This window comes from Bos grunniens, chromosome 10 (genome assembly GCF_055505025.1).
Source record: "Bos grunniens cultivar Pamir isolate PY7600 chromosome 10, Bosgru_T2T1.0, whole genome shotgun sequence".
Classification (NCBI taxonomy): domain Eukaryota; kingdom Metazoa; phylum Chordata; class Mammalia; order Artiodactyla; family Bovidae; genus Bos; species Bos grunniens.
Genome location: NC_141174.1, coordinates 98,556,916 through 98,574,851, shown reverse-complemented (window position 1 = coordinate 98,574,851; position 17,936 = coordinate 98,556,916). Strand labels below are relative to the sequence as shown.

Sequence of the window (17,936 nt, the reverse complement as noted above, 5' to 3'; positions counted from 1 at the left end):
ACTTTGATAAATAATTTGTTGGCACATTAAATTTAGTTGAACTACACCATTCCTACTGCTATAAAACAAAGAAATGAGACTATCATGACCAAAATATTCCCCTTCTTGGTGATTCTTTATTAAAGTTGGCTGGTAACTTGAAACTTACTTCTAACAAGCCTTGAACCCTGAAGTCATTCTCCCCAGCAATGGTTCAGCAGCTGACATTTTATATCTACACTACATCTCAAGCCAAAAGAGCCTCTTTGCCTTTCCAAATATCCTGCCAACCTCCACCAGGGAATTCTGGATGGTGTGGAAGATTCAGGAAGTGAATTGAGGCTGCCAGGAATCTTCATCCAGGTTAATCAGCTCTGTAGACGCTAGGAGAAAAGAAGCAAGCTGGCTGGCTGAGTGGTGCAGATAAGCAGATGGCTTGGGCACAAGTTAAATGAACTGCATATTGGCTTCCAAATTCTCCTGCATCTAAAGCCATCAAAACAACGTGATATTACTGCAGATTTCATTATCAACTTGATGAACATTTACCATAATGGGAGAGAGGGGACGATAAATTCAACACTTTGTTACCTTTAAATGTGAACTTCCCTTTTACAGTACACATCAAAAAGAGTTACGGGAATGAAATGTTAAAGACATCTAAATATTTTATTTTTAAGATAATTCCAAATTCATATATTTATGGTGATTATAAGGAGTCCAATTTAAAAATTGAATAATTACTCAAGGTGAAAAGACTGCAATTTTTGTGTGAAATATTTTATGACACATTTACTAATAAGAAAAAAAGATTGTATTCAGTTGCTTAAAGATTTCATTAATTTAGGAAACGAAGAATGTTATACTTTTCTGCCACTGATAATTGTTGCTTTCTTCCTAGGGAGTCCTATGATTTTAAATGATCTGAATGAACCCACACATGAAGAATGAATTTAGAGTCATAATTCCTTACTATTAATAGATAAACTTAGGTCAAGTCTGAAGCAGTAGGTATCAGGGAGTCTTAATTCTCAGTCTACACTAACTCATATATATATAATACAAAATCAGAAAATGATGATTAAAAACTATGTGGCCTTTCATTTTCCCAGGAAAAAAAAGATAAATATCTATTTGCTGGAATAAAAAAGCATCACTTGGTGAATAAATTTGAAAATAAAAGTTTGTTTGGCTCACTCTCTCTGTTTATCAGCTCTCATGTTGAAGCACAGAATAGTGGTGGGTACCAGAACCAACATGAAAGGATCCAGCACTTGAACATATGCTGAGATTTGTAGGTCCTGATGACTCACTATTTTTAGTACTAAAGAAATTATTTATGTCATTATAAAGGTTTAACTTTGAGAATTCACCATTACTTTAGATAATTCATGAAGGCTAGAGCAAAGTGTTTTTTTTTTTAATTAAAATGCAGCAATTTTAAGTAAAATGTTTTGAGGATCAGATAACCCAAAGAGCAAATAAAATCTTTGTGATTTTATGGAGTATGATGTATCTAATGGAATCTACAAACCTAATAATGCATTGAATGAAAGTTATTAGTCTTCCTTGATTCCATTTGTTCTTCTACAACATTTTGTTATATCCAATATACTTTTTTGGGTGCTGGAGATACAAATGTATAGTAGACATCCATTTTGCCTACAAAGCACATATCTTTCATTTTATGAATAACAGCACCTCCCTGTTTCTATGGGGAACTGCTTCACTTCTACTTGATCATTTGAATGACAGAAACTATTACTGCTCTCCCCACTCATGAATACAGAGCAGGACACTTGACCCCAAGTAGGCCAACCAAAGCACCCACTTCCCCTGGGAACAGTAATTGATCCGGAGATGAGCACATCTCAGAGGGACCAATCAGAGCCTGATTTTAGAAAGACACAGCTTCTTGAAGGACCAATCAGAGCCTGATATTAGAAAGACACAGCTTCTGGTGTGACTCATAGCCATGGCCACCATCACATGGAAGTATTTGAGAGAATAAAGCTGTCAACTACAGGCAAAAAGAAAAGAGAGTGTTGAAGACACTCAAGTACAACTGAAGTGCTTGAAATTCCTAGAGCAGCTGAACATTCTATAACTTGTCCTTCAGCCCTGTGAGCTACCCCCATAACCTTTCAAACAATTCATCCTTGTGTCACACATTAAGTCAACCCTTTACCAATGCAAGTTGAACCGCACCTGTCCACTAACAAGCAGATTTTTTCAGGATTTTTGACTACATGGAGGGTCAGCACTGCCTAACCCTCATTTTGTTCAAGGGCCAACTGTAGTTTGAGTTGAACTTCTATCTCTTAAAACCAGGTAAGTTCTATCTTCCTATATTGGGTGGCCAAACCCACCCAGTTGGTCCTCTGACATTACAGTCTAGTGAGAGAGAATATCAGTCAAATGATAAGTACATCTGTGGTTTCAAGATGTGTCAATACTACGAAGGGACACTGACAGACTTTCAACCCTTCACATAGCATGTTCACCAGAAACCCCGAGAACAAACCTTCCATCACTGGCTGAGCAATCTCCAAACTCCTTCAGTTTTGCGATCTGACTTGGAGCATAGTTCTGAGCATAATTTCAGAAAGCTTTTATGAAAGGTTTCTGAGGGCTAGATTTAATCTACTAAACTCAGAAATGCACACTATGCACTAATCAAGTGTTCACTGGCCAGGTCTACAGACAAAGGGAGATTGATTACTTTGGCTAATGGCCAGTTGTGGGTTCCACAGGGAAATAGTTAGCAGCAAATGGACCTGGGGCTAAAGGAGCAAATATTTTCAATTAAAAAATTAAACATGTATTCCACATTTCCTAGAAGAAATTATATGTTAGGGTAACCAAGGGAAAAGTTATTCTTTACTGAATAATTTAAGATAATTGATATGAAAGGAAAAATAGAACTAGAAAAGCACCCTCGGGGGCGGAGCGACCTGCGTACGACGTGACGCCATCACGCTCCGGTAAGCCCTCTGCCGGGCATACACGGAAACTGTGGAGTTCTGAGGTGGGTTGTTTGCCAGTCCCGGAGCGCCGCAGCGTGGGAGCCCTCAAGGCGAGGTGACCAAAGCCACATCATGTCCGTAGTTCGTTCATCTGTCCATGCCAAATGGATCGTGGGTAAGGTGATTGGGACAGCAATGCAAAAAACTGCTAAAGTGAGAGTGACCAGACTTGTTCTGGATCCCTATTTATTAAAGTATTTTAATAAGCAAAAAACCTACTTTGCCCACGATGCTCTCCAGCAGTGCACCGTTGGGGATATTGTGCTTCTCAAGGCGCTCCCTGTCCCAAGAACAAAGCATGTGAAGCACGAACTGGCTGAGATCGTTTTCAAAGTTGGACAAGTCGTAGATCCAGTGACTGGAAAGCACTGTGCAGGAACCACTTACCCGGAGAGCCCAGTTGATCTGGAGACCACCCCGCTAGCCAAACACCTGGAAGAACTCAGTCTCTCCACAACACAGTGAAGGAGGATCGGAAAACAGAGCCAAAAGGGAATTTATAAGTTTACTCTATGGAAAAATTTTTCTCAGTTTCCTCACAAACCGTCCAGTTTCTCGTCTGGTATTTATGAAATCGCTAAAAGTAAAGTCTTTGTTATAATTTTTCATAAAAAAAAAAGCACCCTTGTGCAACCCCTTGCAACAGTCACCAGTGGACAGAGACATTAAATAGAAGGATGGGGAGCATTACAATGGAGGGACCAATGTTACCACCTGAACCAGTGATCAATCTTAGCACCCTTTGAAGTGAGAAAATCAGACACTGTGTGTCTTTCATGGTGGGACACAACACAAAGCACATAGCCTTGCCTAGGAAGTATTTTTAGGAAACAAGTGAACCAGAATAAAATCAAGCCTATAGACATCTCTCATTTACTGGCAAGAGAGGAATAGAAAATCAAGTTAAACAGCACCACAAGGAAGCCAACAGACAAATCCAAGAAAGAAAACATTCTAAGGAATGACTAACTCAGTTTCTGCAACACATCACCTGCAGAAAATAAAAAGGCAGGAGGAATAAGACTACACCAGATTGAAAGAAATTTAAGAAAAAGAGATCAACTAAATTAATATGTGTACCTTGTTTGGGTCCTGACTCAACCAGACCAACTGTAAGATGACCTTCAATGAGAACTGGAGACATTTGATAGTAGAGTAGTTATCAGAAGTTATCAAGAAGTTATGATAACTATGGTAAGATTGTGGTCTATATTTTTCAGGGAAGGATACTTACGTATGCAGAAGTGAAACAACACAGTGTGTGACATTTGTTTTTAAAAACTTCAGCAAAGGAAAACAAAGGGCAAATGGGGCAGAATCTTGATAAATGATGAAACTGAGTGACAGGCAAAAAGATAGTCATTGTTCTTTTGTATTTCATGTATATTTGAAAATTTCCAGATGAGCTTTTCAAAATTTGGCTCTTTGCAAAGAAAAATTATCTCTTTTTTTTTCAGGGACCATACTATTGAGAATCACTGTGAGACAAAACACATATTGCAATTAAGCAACTTAAAAGTCAGTCAAAAGAAAACAAGAGAAGCCAGCTTTCAAAAATATCTCATTCAATAACAAAATGTGTTTAAGAGCAGAATATCAAAACAAGACACTGCATTGGCTGATGGTTATAAGTTTTCAAAATTTAGCCAAGAAGAAAGAAGTTCTTCAGTAACAAATTAAATTATTTAGAACATTAAGAGATAGTTCATTTCCTGATTTTTTTAAAAAATTTAATGAAAATAATTTTAAACTTTATAAATTGGTCTCTATGTACAGTCTTATTCACCACTTCTCCAGTCAATCCAAGTTTATATACTTATTTACAAATATATTTAAAATATTTTAAAGACTGGATTTAAGAGAAACAAATTATCAATTCATAGGAATATGTACCACTTAAAATCTTGAAAAAAAATTTTAAATACCCATGGTATATTGATGAAAGGAGTGGATATGAACAAAAATGACTATTACTGGAGGTAAACATAAAATTTAATGAAGAAAGAAACTGCTATCTTTCCATACAAAACACATCACATTTAAAATATATGATGTGAGGATTACATCAGAATCCAAGCTAAACATTGTCAACAATATCGTCATTACAAAGGGCCAATACAGGAGATTCTGTCCACCATTTTTCTTGAAGTAAAATTTGAAAATTACAAGGAGTTATTTCGCCAAAAGGAAAAAAATTTGTCCACAACTGTACATAACACTGAAATTTACAATTAAAAAACAACACTGCTCTGTTCCTCAAAGAAAATGTAGATGACTTTCTCCTCCATGACTTCTAGACTGCCTGCCTGGAGAGTGACTGGGAACTTTCTAGGTGTCCCCTGCTCCTGTCTTTCTGTAACCTCCTCCTTGGAACGTCTGGCATCATATACACAACTGTCCAGCTCTCAAAGAAATCAAAAGTCTTCTTAAAATACCCTCATCTTTGAGGTAGAAAATACTCAAAAAGGGTTCAAGCAATTTCTTAATAGAGGACATCATATCTGACTAACAATAAGTTTGGCCTGAATCTCATTGCTATTTAAAAAATAAGAAAAAATGTTTTTAAGGCAGACATCAAAGAAAATGCAAATGATTCTGCTGTGTTCTTTTCTTACAACGGGAGGGTTATGTCATCCAACTGCTAATGAATAATAATGAAAATGACAAATTATCACACAAGCTTAAAGTATGAGTATGTTTGTTCCACTAAATATTGTTTCTTTTCAGGGGAAAAAAAAAACCTGCTTTTCTTCAAAATTTTTAAAATTTAAAACATTTACTAAAATTTAAATTTACTAAATAATAAAATATTTAGTAAAAAATTTACTAAAAAATAAAAATTAAATTTACTAAAATTTAAAACATTTACATTAAAATAATAACCTCTGTCATGTTTTTCTTTGCTGTAACTACACTATTAAAAAGGGACTAGCTATCTGCAGGAAGTTAAAAATACTGGATTTCACTGCAGATAGGGTTTAATCATGTAAGTTGAAATTTTGTATAGTCTCCAGGAGTGAGTAGACTTAGAAAACCTTTCAAACATTCTCCTCTTCTCATTTGTTTCATCCCATGAGATAAAAGGACACTAATCCAGTTTAAGAGATTGTTGCTGATATGACACATCCTTCTTTCACTCAAATCCTTCCATCCTTCATTCTTCATCACTTCATCTTCCATCACTTCATCCTTCCATCCTTCATTCACTCAAAGCTCAATAGCTTGATTATCTCTCACACTTTGGTCAGTGAACCATCTTCCCAGGCTGCACTCTCCTGGCTCTTGTCCTGCCTCACTAGCATCTCTGCTCAGGCCCCGGTACTGTGTCCTGCTCCCTCACTCCACTTCTAAATACTAAAATTCCTATTAAGAACAAGGTGTGAAGAAAGCAGAATTCATGAGAAATTACTTTCTTCCCACTTAATCAGTGGGCTTCCCCTGTGGCTCAGCTAGTGAAGAATCTGCCTGAAATGTGGGAGACCTGGGTTTGATCCCTGGGTTGGGAAGAGCCCCTGAAGAAGGGAAAGGCTACCCACTCCAGTATTCTGGCCTGGAGAATTCCATGGACTATGTAAGTACTGGGGATATGATGTACAAAGTAATAGGTGTAATTAACGCTGTTCTGTGTTAGCCTAGAGAATTCCATGGACTGTATAGTCCACGGTGTGGCAAAGAGTTGGACATGATTGAGTGACTTTCACTTTCACTGTCATTCAATCAGCATGTCTTATTTATGTCTCTCTCTTTCCATTAACCTTGCTTTGTGAGACCTAAAACAATTTTAGAATTTCTTTCACTATTTCATTGAGTTTTAGCTCATTGAGGTCACCTGTGGTCTGTAGATTAGAGTATACAATATAGATGATAGCACCATACCTTGACAATTTCTAAATTTGAGGCAGAAAAATACCGCTTTGAAATTATTATAATTAAGAATGATGAAGAAAATAAAACAATGTGTATCATGGGGAATACTATTTCTATGAATTATTATCAGAGACTCAGAGAAAATGGGACTGTTTAAAAATCTAGAAGAAATGGATAAATTTCTAGGAACATGCAACCTATCAAGGATGCATCATAAAGAAACAGAAAATCAATAATGAGACTCTTTTCTCATTGGATCACTACACCAAAACCTCCCCATTAAGAAAAGTTGAGGACCAGATAGTTTCACTAATGATTTCTACCAAACATTTAAAGAAGAATGAACCCCAATCCTTCTCAAGCTCTTCCAATAAAACTGAAGAGGAGAGAACACTTGGCCAGCACTACCCTGACACAAGAGTCAAAAAAGAACACTACAAAAGAAAGTTCCATTACAATATTGATCAAGAACTGAGAAACAAAAATTCTTAACAAAATACTAGCAAACCCAATTCAACAGAATATTAAAAGAATCATATACCATGATCAAGTGCAATGTAGCCCTTGGATGCTAGGGTGGTTCGACCTACACAAATCAGTAATCATGCGTGTGTGCTTAGTTGCTCAGTCGTGTTTGACTCTGTGATCCTATGGACTGTAACCCACCAGGCTCCTCTGTCCATGGGATTTCCCAGGCAAGAGTACTGGAGTGGGTTTCTATGCCCTCCTCCAGGGGATCTTCCCGACCTAGGGAGCGAACCCATGTCTCCTGTGTCTCCTGCATTAGTAGACAGAATCGTTACCACTGAGCCACCTGGGAAGTCTTGCTACATCACAGTAACAAAAAGAAGGATAAAAATTGTACAATTATCTCAATAATTTCAGAGACAGTACTCAACAAAATTTGACAGTTCATGACAAAAACTCTCAACCAAAGGGATCTAGAAGGGATATACCTCAACATAATAAAAGTCACCTATGTCAAGATCACAGAGAACATCATATTCAATAGTGAAAAGGTAAATACTTTCCCTCTAAGGTCAGGAAAAAGACCAGGATGCCCACTTTTGCCACTTCTTTTCAACATAGTACTGGAAGTCCTATCCAAACCAATCAGGAACGGAAAAGTCAGGCATCCAAGTCAAAAATTTCCTCTGTCTGCAGATGACATGCATACATATATATGTGTGTGTGTGTGTGTGTGTGTGTGTGCATAAGAACACATATGTATATATAAGAATATATATATTTATATATAAACTAAATTCTCTACCAAAAAGTGTTAGAGCTAATAAATGAACTCAGTAAAGTTGCAGGAACAAAGTCAACATGCAAAAATCAGTTGCATTTCTGTATACTAACAACCAACTCTCTGAAAAAGAAATTATGGGAAAAACATATATAATATCATCAAAAAGGAAAATACTTAGCAATAACCAAGGAAGTAAAAGATTTCTACACTATTTGAAACCTATAAAACCTCTTATGAAAGAAATTGAAGGAAACACAAAGAGATACTATTTTGTGTTCATGGACTGGAATAATCAATATTCCATAATACCCAAAGTTTTCTACTGGTTCAATGCAATCTTTATCAAATTTTCAATGGCATTTTTCACATAGAGGAAATAATCCTAAAATTCTTATGAACCACAAAAGAAACTGAATAGCTTAATAAATCTTGAGCAAGCAGTATAAATTTGGGGGCACCAAGCTTCCTGATTTCAACTATTTATGAAGTTATGGTAATTAAATCAATATGGTATTGGAATAAAAGAAGCCACATAGATCGCTGAAACAGAAAAGAGAACCAGAAGATAAACCCATGCATATATAGTCAATTAATTTATAACAAAGGTGTCAATAATATACAGGAGGAAAGAAGACTCTCTTCAACAGATGGTACTGAGAAAACTAGACAGCCACATGCAAAAAGGTGAAATTGGACCCTTATCTCACACCATACACAAAAATCTACTCACAATAGATTGAGGAATAAAACACAAGACCTTAAACCATAAAACTCTAGAAAAACACACAGGAGGTAATCCCTTGACGGTGGCTTTGGCAATGATTTTTTGGATTTGTCACCAAAAGCACAAGCAACAAAAGCAAAAATAAGTGGGACTGTATCCAACTAAAAAGCTTCTGCACAGCAAAGGAAACAATTAACAACATTAAAAGGCAACCTACAGATGGAATAAACTATTGCAAATGAAGGTGAAAGTCACTCAGTCGTGTTCAACTCTTTACAAACCCATGGACTGTAGCCTGCCAATCCCCTCTGTCCATGGAATTCTTCAGGCAAGAATACTGGAGTGAGTATCCATTCACTTCTCCAGGAGATCTTTCCAACCCAGGGACTGAACCCAGGTTTCCTACATTGCTGGTGGATTCTTTAAAATCTGAGCCAAAACTATATATTTGGTAAAGGGTTAGAATTCAAGTATATATAGAATTTGAACAGTTCAATAGTATAAATCAAAAGCCAAAAAATACCCCACAAATAACCCAACTTGAAAATATACAAAATATTTGAGTAGAAATTTTTTCCAGAGAAGATTCACAGATGAATAACAGATATATGAAAATATGTTCAACCTCACTAATCATCAGTTCAGTCGCTCAGTCGTGTCCTACTCTTTGCAACTCCATGAATCGCAGCACGCCACGCCTCCCTGTCCAACACCAACTCCCGGAGTTCACTCAGACTCAGGTCCATCGAGTCAGTGATGCCATCCAGCCATCTCATCCTCTGTCGTCCCCTTCTCCTACTGCCCCCAATCCCTCCCAGCATCAGAGTCTTTTCCAATGAGTCAACTCTTCGCATGAGGTGGCCAAAGTACTGGAGTTTCAGCTTTAGCATCAGTCCTTCCAAAGAAATCCCAGGGCTGATCTCCTTCAGAATGGACTGGTTGGATCTCCTTGCAGTCCAAGGGAACCTCAAGACTCTTCTCCAACACCACAGTTCAAAAGCATCAATTCTTTGGCGCTCAGCTTCTTCACAGTCCAACTCTCATATCCATACATGAACACTGGAAAAACCATAGCCTTGACTAGATGGATCTTTGTTGGCAAAGTAATGTCTCTGCTTTTAAATATGCTATCAGGTTGGTCATAACTTTTCTTCCAAGGAGTAAGCGTCTTTTAATTTCATGGCTGCAGTCACCATCTGCAGTGATTTTGGAGCCCAAAAAAATAAAGTCTGACACTGTTTCCACTGTTTCCCCATCTATTTCCCATGAAGTGATGGGACCAGATGCCCTGATCTTCATTTTCTGAATGTTGAGCTTTAAGCCAACTTTTTCACTCTCCACTTTCACTTTCATCAAGAGGCTTTTTAGTTCCTCTTCACTTTCTGGCAAAAGGGTGATGTCATCTGCATATCTGAGGTTATTGATATTGCTCCCGGCAATCTTGATTCCAGCTTCTGCTTCTTCCAGCCCAGGTTTCTCATGATGTACACTGCATATAAGTTAAATAAGCAGGGTGACAATATACAGCCTTGACGTACTCCTTTTCCTATTTGGAACCAGTCTGTTGTTCCATGTCCAGTTCTAACTGTTGCTTCCTGACCTGCATATAGGTTTCTCAAGAGGCAGATCAGGTGGTCTGGTATTCCCATCTCCTTCAGAATTTTCCATAGTTTATTGTGATCCACACAGTCAAAGGCTTTGGCATAGTCAATAAAGCAGAAATAGATGTTTTTCTGGAACTCTCTTGCTTTTTCTATGATCCAGTGGATGTTGGCAATTTGATCTCTGGTTCCTCTGCCTTTTCTGAAACCAGCTTGAACATCTGGAATTTCACAGTTCATGTATTGCTGAAGCCTGGCTTGGAAAATTATGAGCATTACTTTACTAGAATGTGAGATGAGTGCAATTGTGCAGTAGTTTGAGCATTCTTTGGCATTTCCTTTCTTTGGGATTGGGATGAAAACTGACCTTTTCCATTCCTGTGGCAACTGCTGAGTTTCCAAATTTGCTGGCATATTGATTGCAGCACTTTCACAGCATCATCTTTGAGGATTTGAAATAGCTCAACTGGAATTCCATCACCTCCACTAGCTTTGTTCATAGTGATGCTTCCCAAGGCCCACTTGACTTCACATTCCAGGATGTCTGGCTCTAGGTGAGTGATCACACCATCGTGATTATTTTGGTTGTGAAGATCTTTTTTGTATGATTCTTCTGTGTATTCCTGCCAACTCGTCTTAATATCTTCTGCTTCTGTTAGGTCCATACCATTACTGTCTTTTATTGAGCCCATCTTTGCATGAAATATTCCCTTGGTATCTCTAATTTTCTTGAAGAGATCTCTAGTATTTCCCATTCTGTTGTTTTCCTCTACTTCTTTGCATTGATCGCTGAAGAAGGCTTTCTTATCTCTTCTTGCTATTCTTTGGAACTCTGCATTCAGATGCTTATATCTTTCCTTTTCTCCTTTTCTTTTCACTTCTCTTCTTTTCACAGCTATTTGTAAGGCCTTCCCAGACAGCCATTTTGCTTTTTTGCATTTCTTTTCCATGGGGATCGTCTTGATCCCTATCTCCTGTACAATGTCACGAACCTCCGTCCATAGTTCATCAGGCACTCTATCTATCAGATCTAGCCCCTTAAGTCTATTTCTCACTTCCACTGTATAATCATAAGGGATTTGATTTATGTCATACCTGAATGGTCTAGTGGTTTTGCCTACTTTCTTCAATTCAAGTCTGAATTTGGCAATAAGCAGTTCATGATCTGAGCCACAGTCAGCTCCTGGTCTTGTTTTTGTTGACTGTATAGAGCTTCTCCATCTTTGGCTGCAAAGAATATAATCAATCTGATTTCGGTGTTGGCCATCTGGTGATGTCCATGTGTAGATTCTTCTCTTGTGTTTGGAAGAGGGTGTTTGCTATGACTAGTGCATTTTCTTGGCAAAACTCTATTAGTTTTTGCCCTGCTTCATTCCATATTCCAAGGCCAAATTTGCCTGTTACTCCAGGTGTTTCCTGACTTCCTACTTTTGCATTCCAGTCCCATTAATGAAAAGGACATCTTTTTTGGGTGTTAGTTCTAAAAGGTCTTGTAGGTCTTCATAGAACCATTCAACTTCAGCTTCTTCAGCTTCTTCAGCATTACTGGTTGGGGCATAGACTTGGATTACTGCATGGTTTGCCTTGGAAATGAAAAGAGATCATTCTGTCGTTTTTGAGATTGCATCCACGTACTGCATTTCGGACTCTTTTGTTGACCATGATGGCTATTCCATTTCTTCTAAGGGATTCCTGCCCCCAGTAGTAGATATAATGGTCATCTGAGTTAAATTCACCCATTCCAGTCCATTTTAGTTCGCTGATTTCTAGAATGCCAACGCTCACTCTTGCCATCTCCTGTTTGACCACTTCCAATTTGCCTTGATTCATGGCAGGTTCCTATGCAATATTGCTCTTTACAGCATTGGACCTTGCTTCTATCACCAGTCACATCCACAGCTGGGCATTGTTTTTGCTTTGGCTCCATCCCTTCATTCTTTCTGGAGTCATTTCTCCACTGATCTCCAGTACCATATTGGGCACCTACTGACCTGGGGGGTTCCTCTTTCAGTATCCTATCATTTTACCTTTTCATACTGTTTATGGGGTTCTAAAGGCAATAATACTGAAGTGGTTTTCCATTCCCTTCTCCAATGGACCACATTCTGTCAGCCCTCTCCACCATGACCCGCCCGTCTTGGGTGGCCCCACGGGCATGGCTTAGTTTCATTGAGTTGGACAAGACTGTGGTCCTAGTGTGATTAGATTGACTAGTTTTCTGTGATTATGGTTTCAGTGTGTCTGCCCTCTGATGCCCTCTTGCAATAGCTACCATCTTACTTGGGTTTCTCTTACCTTGGACGTGGGGTATCTCTTTATGGCTGCTCCAGCAAAGCACAGCCGCTGCTCCTTACCTTGGACGAGGGGTATCTCCTCACCACCACCCCTCCTGACCTTGAACATGGAGTAGCTCCTCTAGGCCCTCCTGCGCCCGCGCAGCCACCGCTGCTTGGACGTGGGGTTGGTCCTGCTGGCCGCCACCCCGGCCTCGGGCGTGGGGTAACTCCTCTTGGCCGCTGCCCCTCAAGCATGGGATCCTCCCGGCTTCTGCCCCTGACCTCGGACCACTAATCATCAAGGAAATGCAAATCAAAACTTATACCACTGAAGACATTAAAAAGACAGAGGCTGATAGGGTAAATGGAGAAAATGGAACCCTAGTATGCTGTTGATAGGAATATAAATCGGTATAACCACTGGGGAAAACAATACGGAGGTTCCTCAAAATATTAAAACTAACTACTATAGGATTTAGAAATCCCACTTCTGCATATATATCCAAAGGAAAAGAAATAACTATCTAGAAGAAATAACTCCCATATACTCCCATTTTAATGCAGCATTATTCATAAATAGCCAAGATATGGTAACAACCTAAATATCTATCAATAGAGAAGAGATAAAGAAATTGTAGGATTTGTATACAGCAAAATATTATTTGGCCTTAAAAAATAAAGAAATTTTGCCATTTGCAACAGCATGGATAAAACTGGAGGGCATAAGGCTAACTTAAACCAGACAGAAAGAGAAATACTGCCTAATATCTCTCATATGTGGAATCCTAAAAAAAAAAAGCAAACTCATAAAAACAGTAGCATGGTGGTCACAAGAGGCTGGGGATGGGAGAAATGGGGAGAGTTTGACAAAGTGATACTAAATATTTAATTATAAGATGAAAAAATTCTGAGGCCCTTACGTATAGTATAGTGGCTATAGTAATAATACTGTATAATATACTTGAAATTTGCTTGTGATCTTAAGTGATTTCACTAAGGGAATAAAAAGGTAACTTTGAGTTAATGGATGTGTTAATTAATTTTGATTGTGGGAATTCTTTCACAGTGTACCTCTGGCTATTATCACATTGAACACTTTAAATATGTTACAGTTTTGTCAATTTTGCCTCCATAAATCTGGGAAAAGGCTTGTTCATGAACATTCATGCCTTATTTATAATAACAAAAAACAGTAAGCAATGTCAATGTCCATCAACAAGTGAACAGATAAGCAAACTATGGTATAATCATACAATGAAAAACATTTTAGCAACAGAAAAGAACAAACATCACACCCAACAGCCAGGATGAACCTCAAAATAATCATGCAGGGTATGGTAGAAGCACTCAGAGAAAATAATAATACATGCAGTATGACTTCACTCATAAAACACAATGTGCAAGCCAATCTTAAAAAAGCAGATCAAGTTTTCTCAGGGATTGGAATAGGTATTGAGGTTAAAAGTGTATGTGACAACTTTTGGGGGATATGAATATTTTCATTATCTTGATTACAGTGATAGTTTTATGGGTGTACATATCAGTCAAAATTTATCAAATTGGAAACTTAAAATACAATCAATTTAGTATATATAAAGAAACATAATAAAGCCCCATAAAAAATATATACCGAGTTAGGCTTTAAAGGAAAGATGTTGCATGTGACATAGTAAAGGGAAGTGTCTTTGAAAAAAGTGAAAGTTAAATTGTTAGTTGCTCAGTCATGTCTGACTCCTTGCAACCCCATGGACTGTAGCCCACCATTCTCCTCCATCCATGGGATTCTCCAGGCAAGAATACTGGAGTAGGTTTCCAGCCCCTTCTCCAGGGGACCTTCCCAACCTAGGCATTGAACTCTCATCTCTTTCATCTCCTGCACTGGCAGGTAGATTCTTTTTTTATTATTATTAAACTAATTCATTTTAATTGGAAGCTAATTACAATATTGTAGTGGTTTTTGCCATATATTCACATGAATCAGCCATGGGTGCACATGTGTCCCCCGTCCTGAAGCCCCCTCCCACCTCCCTCCCCATCCCATCCCTCAGGGTCATCCCAGTGCACCAGCCCTGAGCACCCTGTCTCAGGCATCAGACCTGGACTGGCGATCCATTTCACATATGGTAATATACACGTTTCAATGCTATTCTCTCAGATCATCCCACCCTTGCCTTCTCCCACAGAGTCCAAAAGACTGTTGTTTACATCTGTGTCTCTTTTGCTCTCTTGCATATAGGGTCATCATTACCATCTTTCTAAATTCCATATATATGTGTTATTATACTGTATTGGTGTTTTTCTTTCTGACTTACTTCACTCTGTATAATAGGCTCCAGTTTCATCCACCTCATTAGAACTGATTCAAATGCATTCTTGTTAATGGCTGGGTAATATTCCATTGTGTATATGTACCACAGCTTTCTTATCCATTCATCTGCCAATGGACATCTCGGTTGCTTCCATGTCCTGGCTATTGTGAACAGTGGACAGGCAGATTCTTTACTGTCTGAGCCACCAGGGAAGCCACTTCGTGTCTTTGCCCAGAGTTAATGTTAGGTTTGGTATGAAAAAAGCATCCTGGTGTTCTCAGCCAAGTATAAATTAGAATTTGAAAGAAGGATCATTTTTACAAATCCAAAACTCAACAGGAAGCTGAATTAGTGGCCACAACATATCCAAGGATAACAAATGCCACTCTGCACAGATGGGAGAACAACTCCTTCATGACATCCTTCATGATTGGACTAGATACAATCATTTGACCTCCATCTTGGTGGCCAAGAATGCCTTAACATGTCCTTCAACTTCACTAAGCATCAGTCCACCTGGATTCAGACTGGGGATAAGTTACAACTATCTTTGATTTACTTTTCTCACCTGAGACATAGAGAAAATGATTTTTAAAAAATAATACCTACTTCACAGAGATGTGTTAATACATGTAACATAGATTAATACACATAAGCTGTGAAGACCATCTATTATTTTTTCATTATCATTCTCATTTTAAAGATGAGAAACTAAATTTCAAACAGGTAAACTAACTCATAAGTAGATCCAAGAACTGATGGTAAGATTCAGGTCCTCACTACTAGGTCAGTGTTCTTTCCCATTCAACACACAGATTCCCTGCAGGCAAAATATGTTTGCAGTCTGCAGGAGTTCACACGGCTGATCAAATAAAAGAGGGCAAAACTACTTACCACTTAACAGTTTGGCAAACTAAAACCTAGGAAATTTAATCTCTGTGCTCATTGGGAAGATCCTGTACCCAGCTGACAGAGACCTTGTTTTAAAATGATTGGAAACCCTAACTAGATTGAAAGAAAGAGAGGGAAAAACAAGATTGGTAATTACAGACTACTGAAGTGAGCCCTAAGCGAGGCAAAACTGGTCCTTGACAGCTGGTAAAGAGGAAGGGAGAGGTCACATGTTAATTTAAGTGTATTGTCTTTCTTGGAAAGCAAAAGAGCCTGCCTTTCAATTTAGCCCCTGTTTTTGGTGATAAAACTCGCAAGCTGGTTCTTTTCCCACTGAGCCTTCCCAGGATGCTGTCACCTGAGCCTGTGATATGACCTGATACAGTCATCACTGGAGAAACACATGAAAACCCATCTCTTTTTACCCCTCGAGTTTATTTTGCCTCCGGATATTCAAGAACTTGGAATTAAAATAATCTCAGCCCCTGACTTGAATTTTAACTTCCTATGTGTCTATTAGCGTTTCTAAAGGAGCTCAACCTGCTGTCTGGAGTTCTAATGCGCTTCCGGGTGCCAGAGAAGAGACTGCAGATGAATAAATCATGTAACTCAGTTCCCTTCATTGCATTTTCTTTGAGAAGATTAGAGGCCTCACATCACCTTATTTGGCTTTCATGGGCCCAATCCTACACACAAAAAAGCAAGAGCCCTGAAATATTTAGCACTGGAAGAAATTCCTTCTAGTTTCCCCACACTATAAAGCCCCAAATCACCTTCTTTCTGATTCTTGCCCACGGTGATCGGTGTGTGCTTCCCCTACTCCATTTCTCACTGGGCACTCAGCGAGCCCTCCTCTCCCCTTCTCCCCACTCAGGGCTCCCAGTCTCCGACTCATTCATTTGTCTCTATCAGCTATTACCAAGGTTGCTCTGGACCCACCTCTCACCACACACTCCCACAATAATGCTGATTAAAGGACTCCCACACGTAAGACCAAGGCAAGAGAGAGTACTTCCAAAAATTCCTTTGTGGAAGACCCTTGAAATGCAGCATTTATTCTGTGGACAAAGAACAAAGTTGCCTGCCATTTCAGTAAACAAAAATGTTGCCTGCAATTCTGGTAAACAATGTATTATGCCCACCAGCAGGCCATCAGCCACTGCAGCTGCCCCCAAAATGGAGCAACCTGAGGGGAATTCAGAATGGAGAAAAACAGGATCCTGGCCCTAGGTAGCTATGATACATATCAAAGGCAGCATTTCAAGGAGCCCAGTCTCTTGCATCTTCCCAGACATAGAAAAGCACTAAACTCATTAAATTGAGATACCTTGTTTTTGTGATTAGCAGTAACCTTCTGATGTTCAACTACAAGTTGTTTTCAGCAAAAATTCCTACAAATCTTGACTCCTACCTTACCTCTTTGGAGCAGTTCCTCAGAACTTTCTGAAAGGCTGCTTTCCTAGTCAACTTCAATAATATCCCCAAATAAAGCATCATTCTCAACTTTTAGGGGGGTGGCTTGGTTGGTTTTTTTTTCAGTCAACAATTTCATTGGCTAAGAGCTTGTATCTAATTTGATTAAGCATATTAGTTTATGGGAAATATTCAAACTGAACATATATGCTCAGTTTAATATAATCACCAATGTTCTTTTTCTTCCAGATGTTGGGGCAGTTTTCAAATCAAAGTGATGGTGTTGTAGGCATGCGTTTTGGGAAACAAACTCACTCAGAAGGACAATGCAGATAGTGAAGTCCAGTTTATTACACCAGCGGGCCCAAGGCAGAGTCTCCTCTTAGCCAAGGACACCAACCAGTTTTTGTGAAAACCTTTGTGGCTCAGAGGTTAAATCGTCTGCCTGGAATGCGGGAGACCTGGGTTCAGTCCCTGGGTCGGGAAGATCCCCTGGAGAAGGAAATGGCAACCCATTCCAGTACTCTTGCCTGGAGAATCCCATGGAAGGAGGAGCCTGGTAGGCTACAGTCTATGGGGTCGCAAAGAGTCGGACATG

General features: G+C 38.9%; 1 long non-coding RNA gene and 1 pseudogene across 2 annotated transcripts in view; one reads left to right on the top strand and one right to left on the bottom strand.

The window, feature by feature from the left end:
• LOC147365482 (uncharacterized) overlaps positions 1 to 16,826 on the bottom strand; it is a 149,092-nt gene extending 132,266 nt beyond the window's left edge. Inside the window, exon 1 of the long non-coding RNA XR_015135581.1 lies at positions 16,699 to 16,826. This is a non-coding gene — a long non-coding RNA (uncharacterized LOC147365482). The remainder of the gene's footprint in view (positions 1 to 16,698) is intronic.
• Positions 2,959 to 4,059, top strand: LOC147365483 (small ribosomal subunit protein uS17m pseudogene; annotated as a pseudogene). Its single transcript, XR_015135580.1, has 2 exons — positions 2,959 to 3,007; positions 3,061 to 4,059. The product of XR_015135580.1 is annotated as a small ribosomal subunit protein uS17m pseudogene (transcript).
• Positions 16,827 to 17,936: the final 1,110 nt, after the last annotated feature.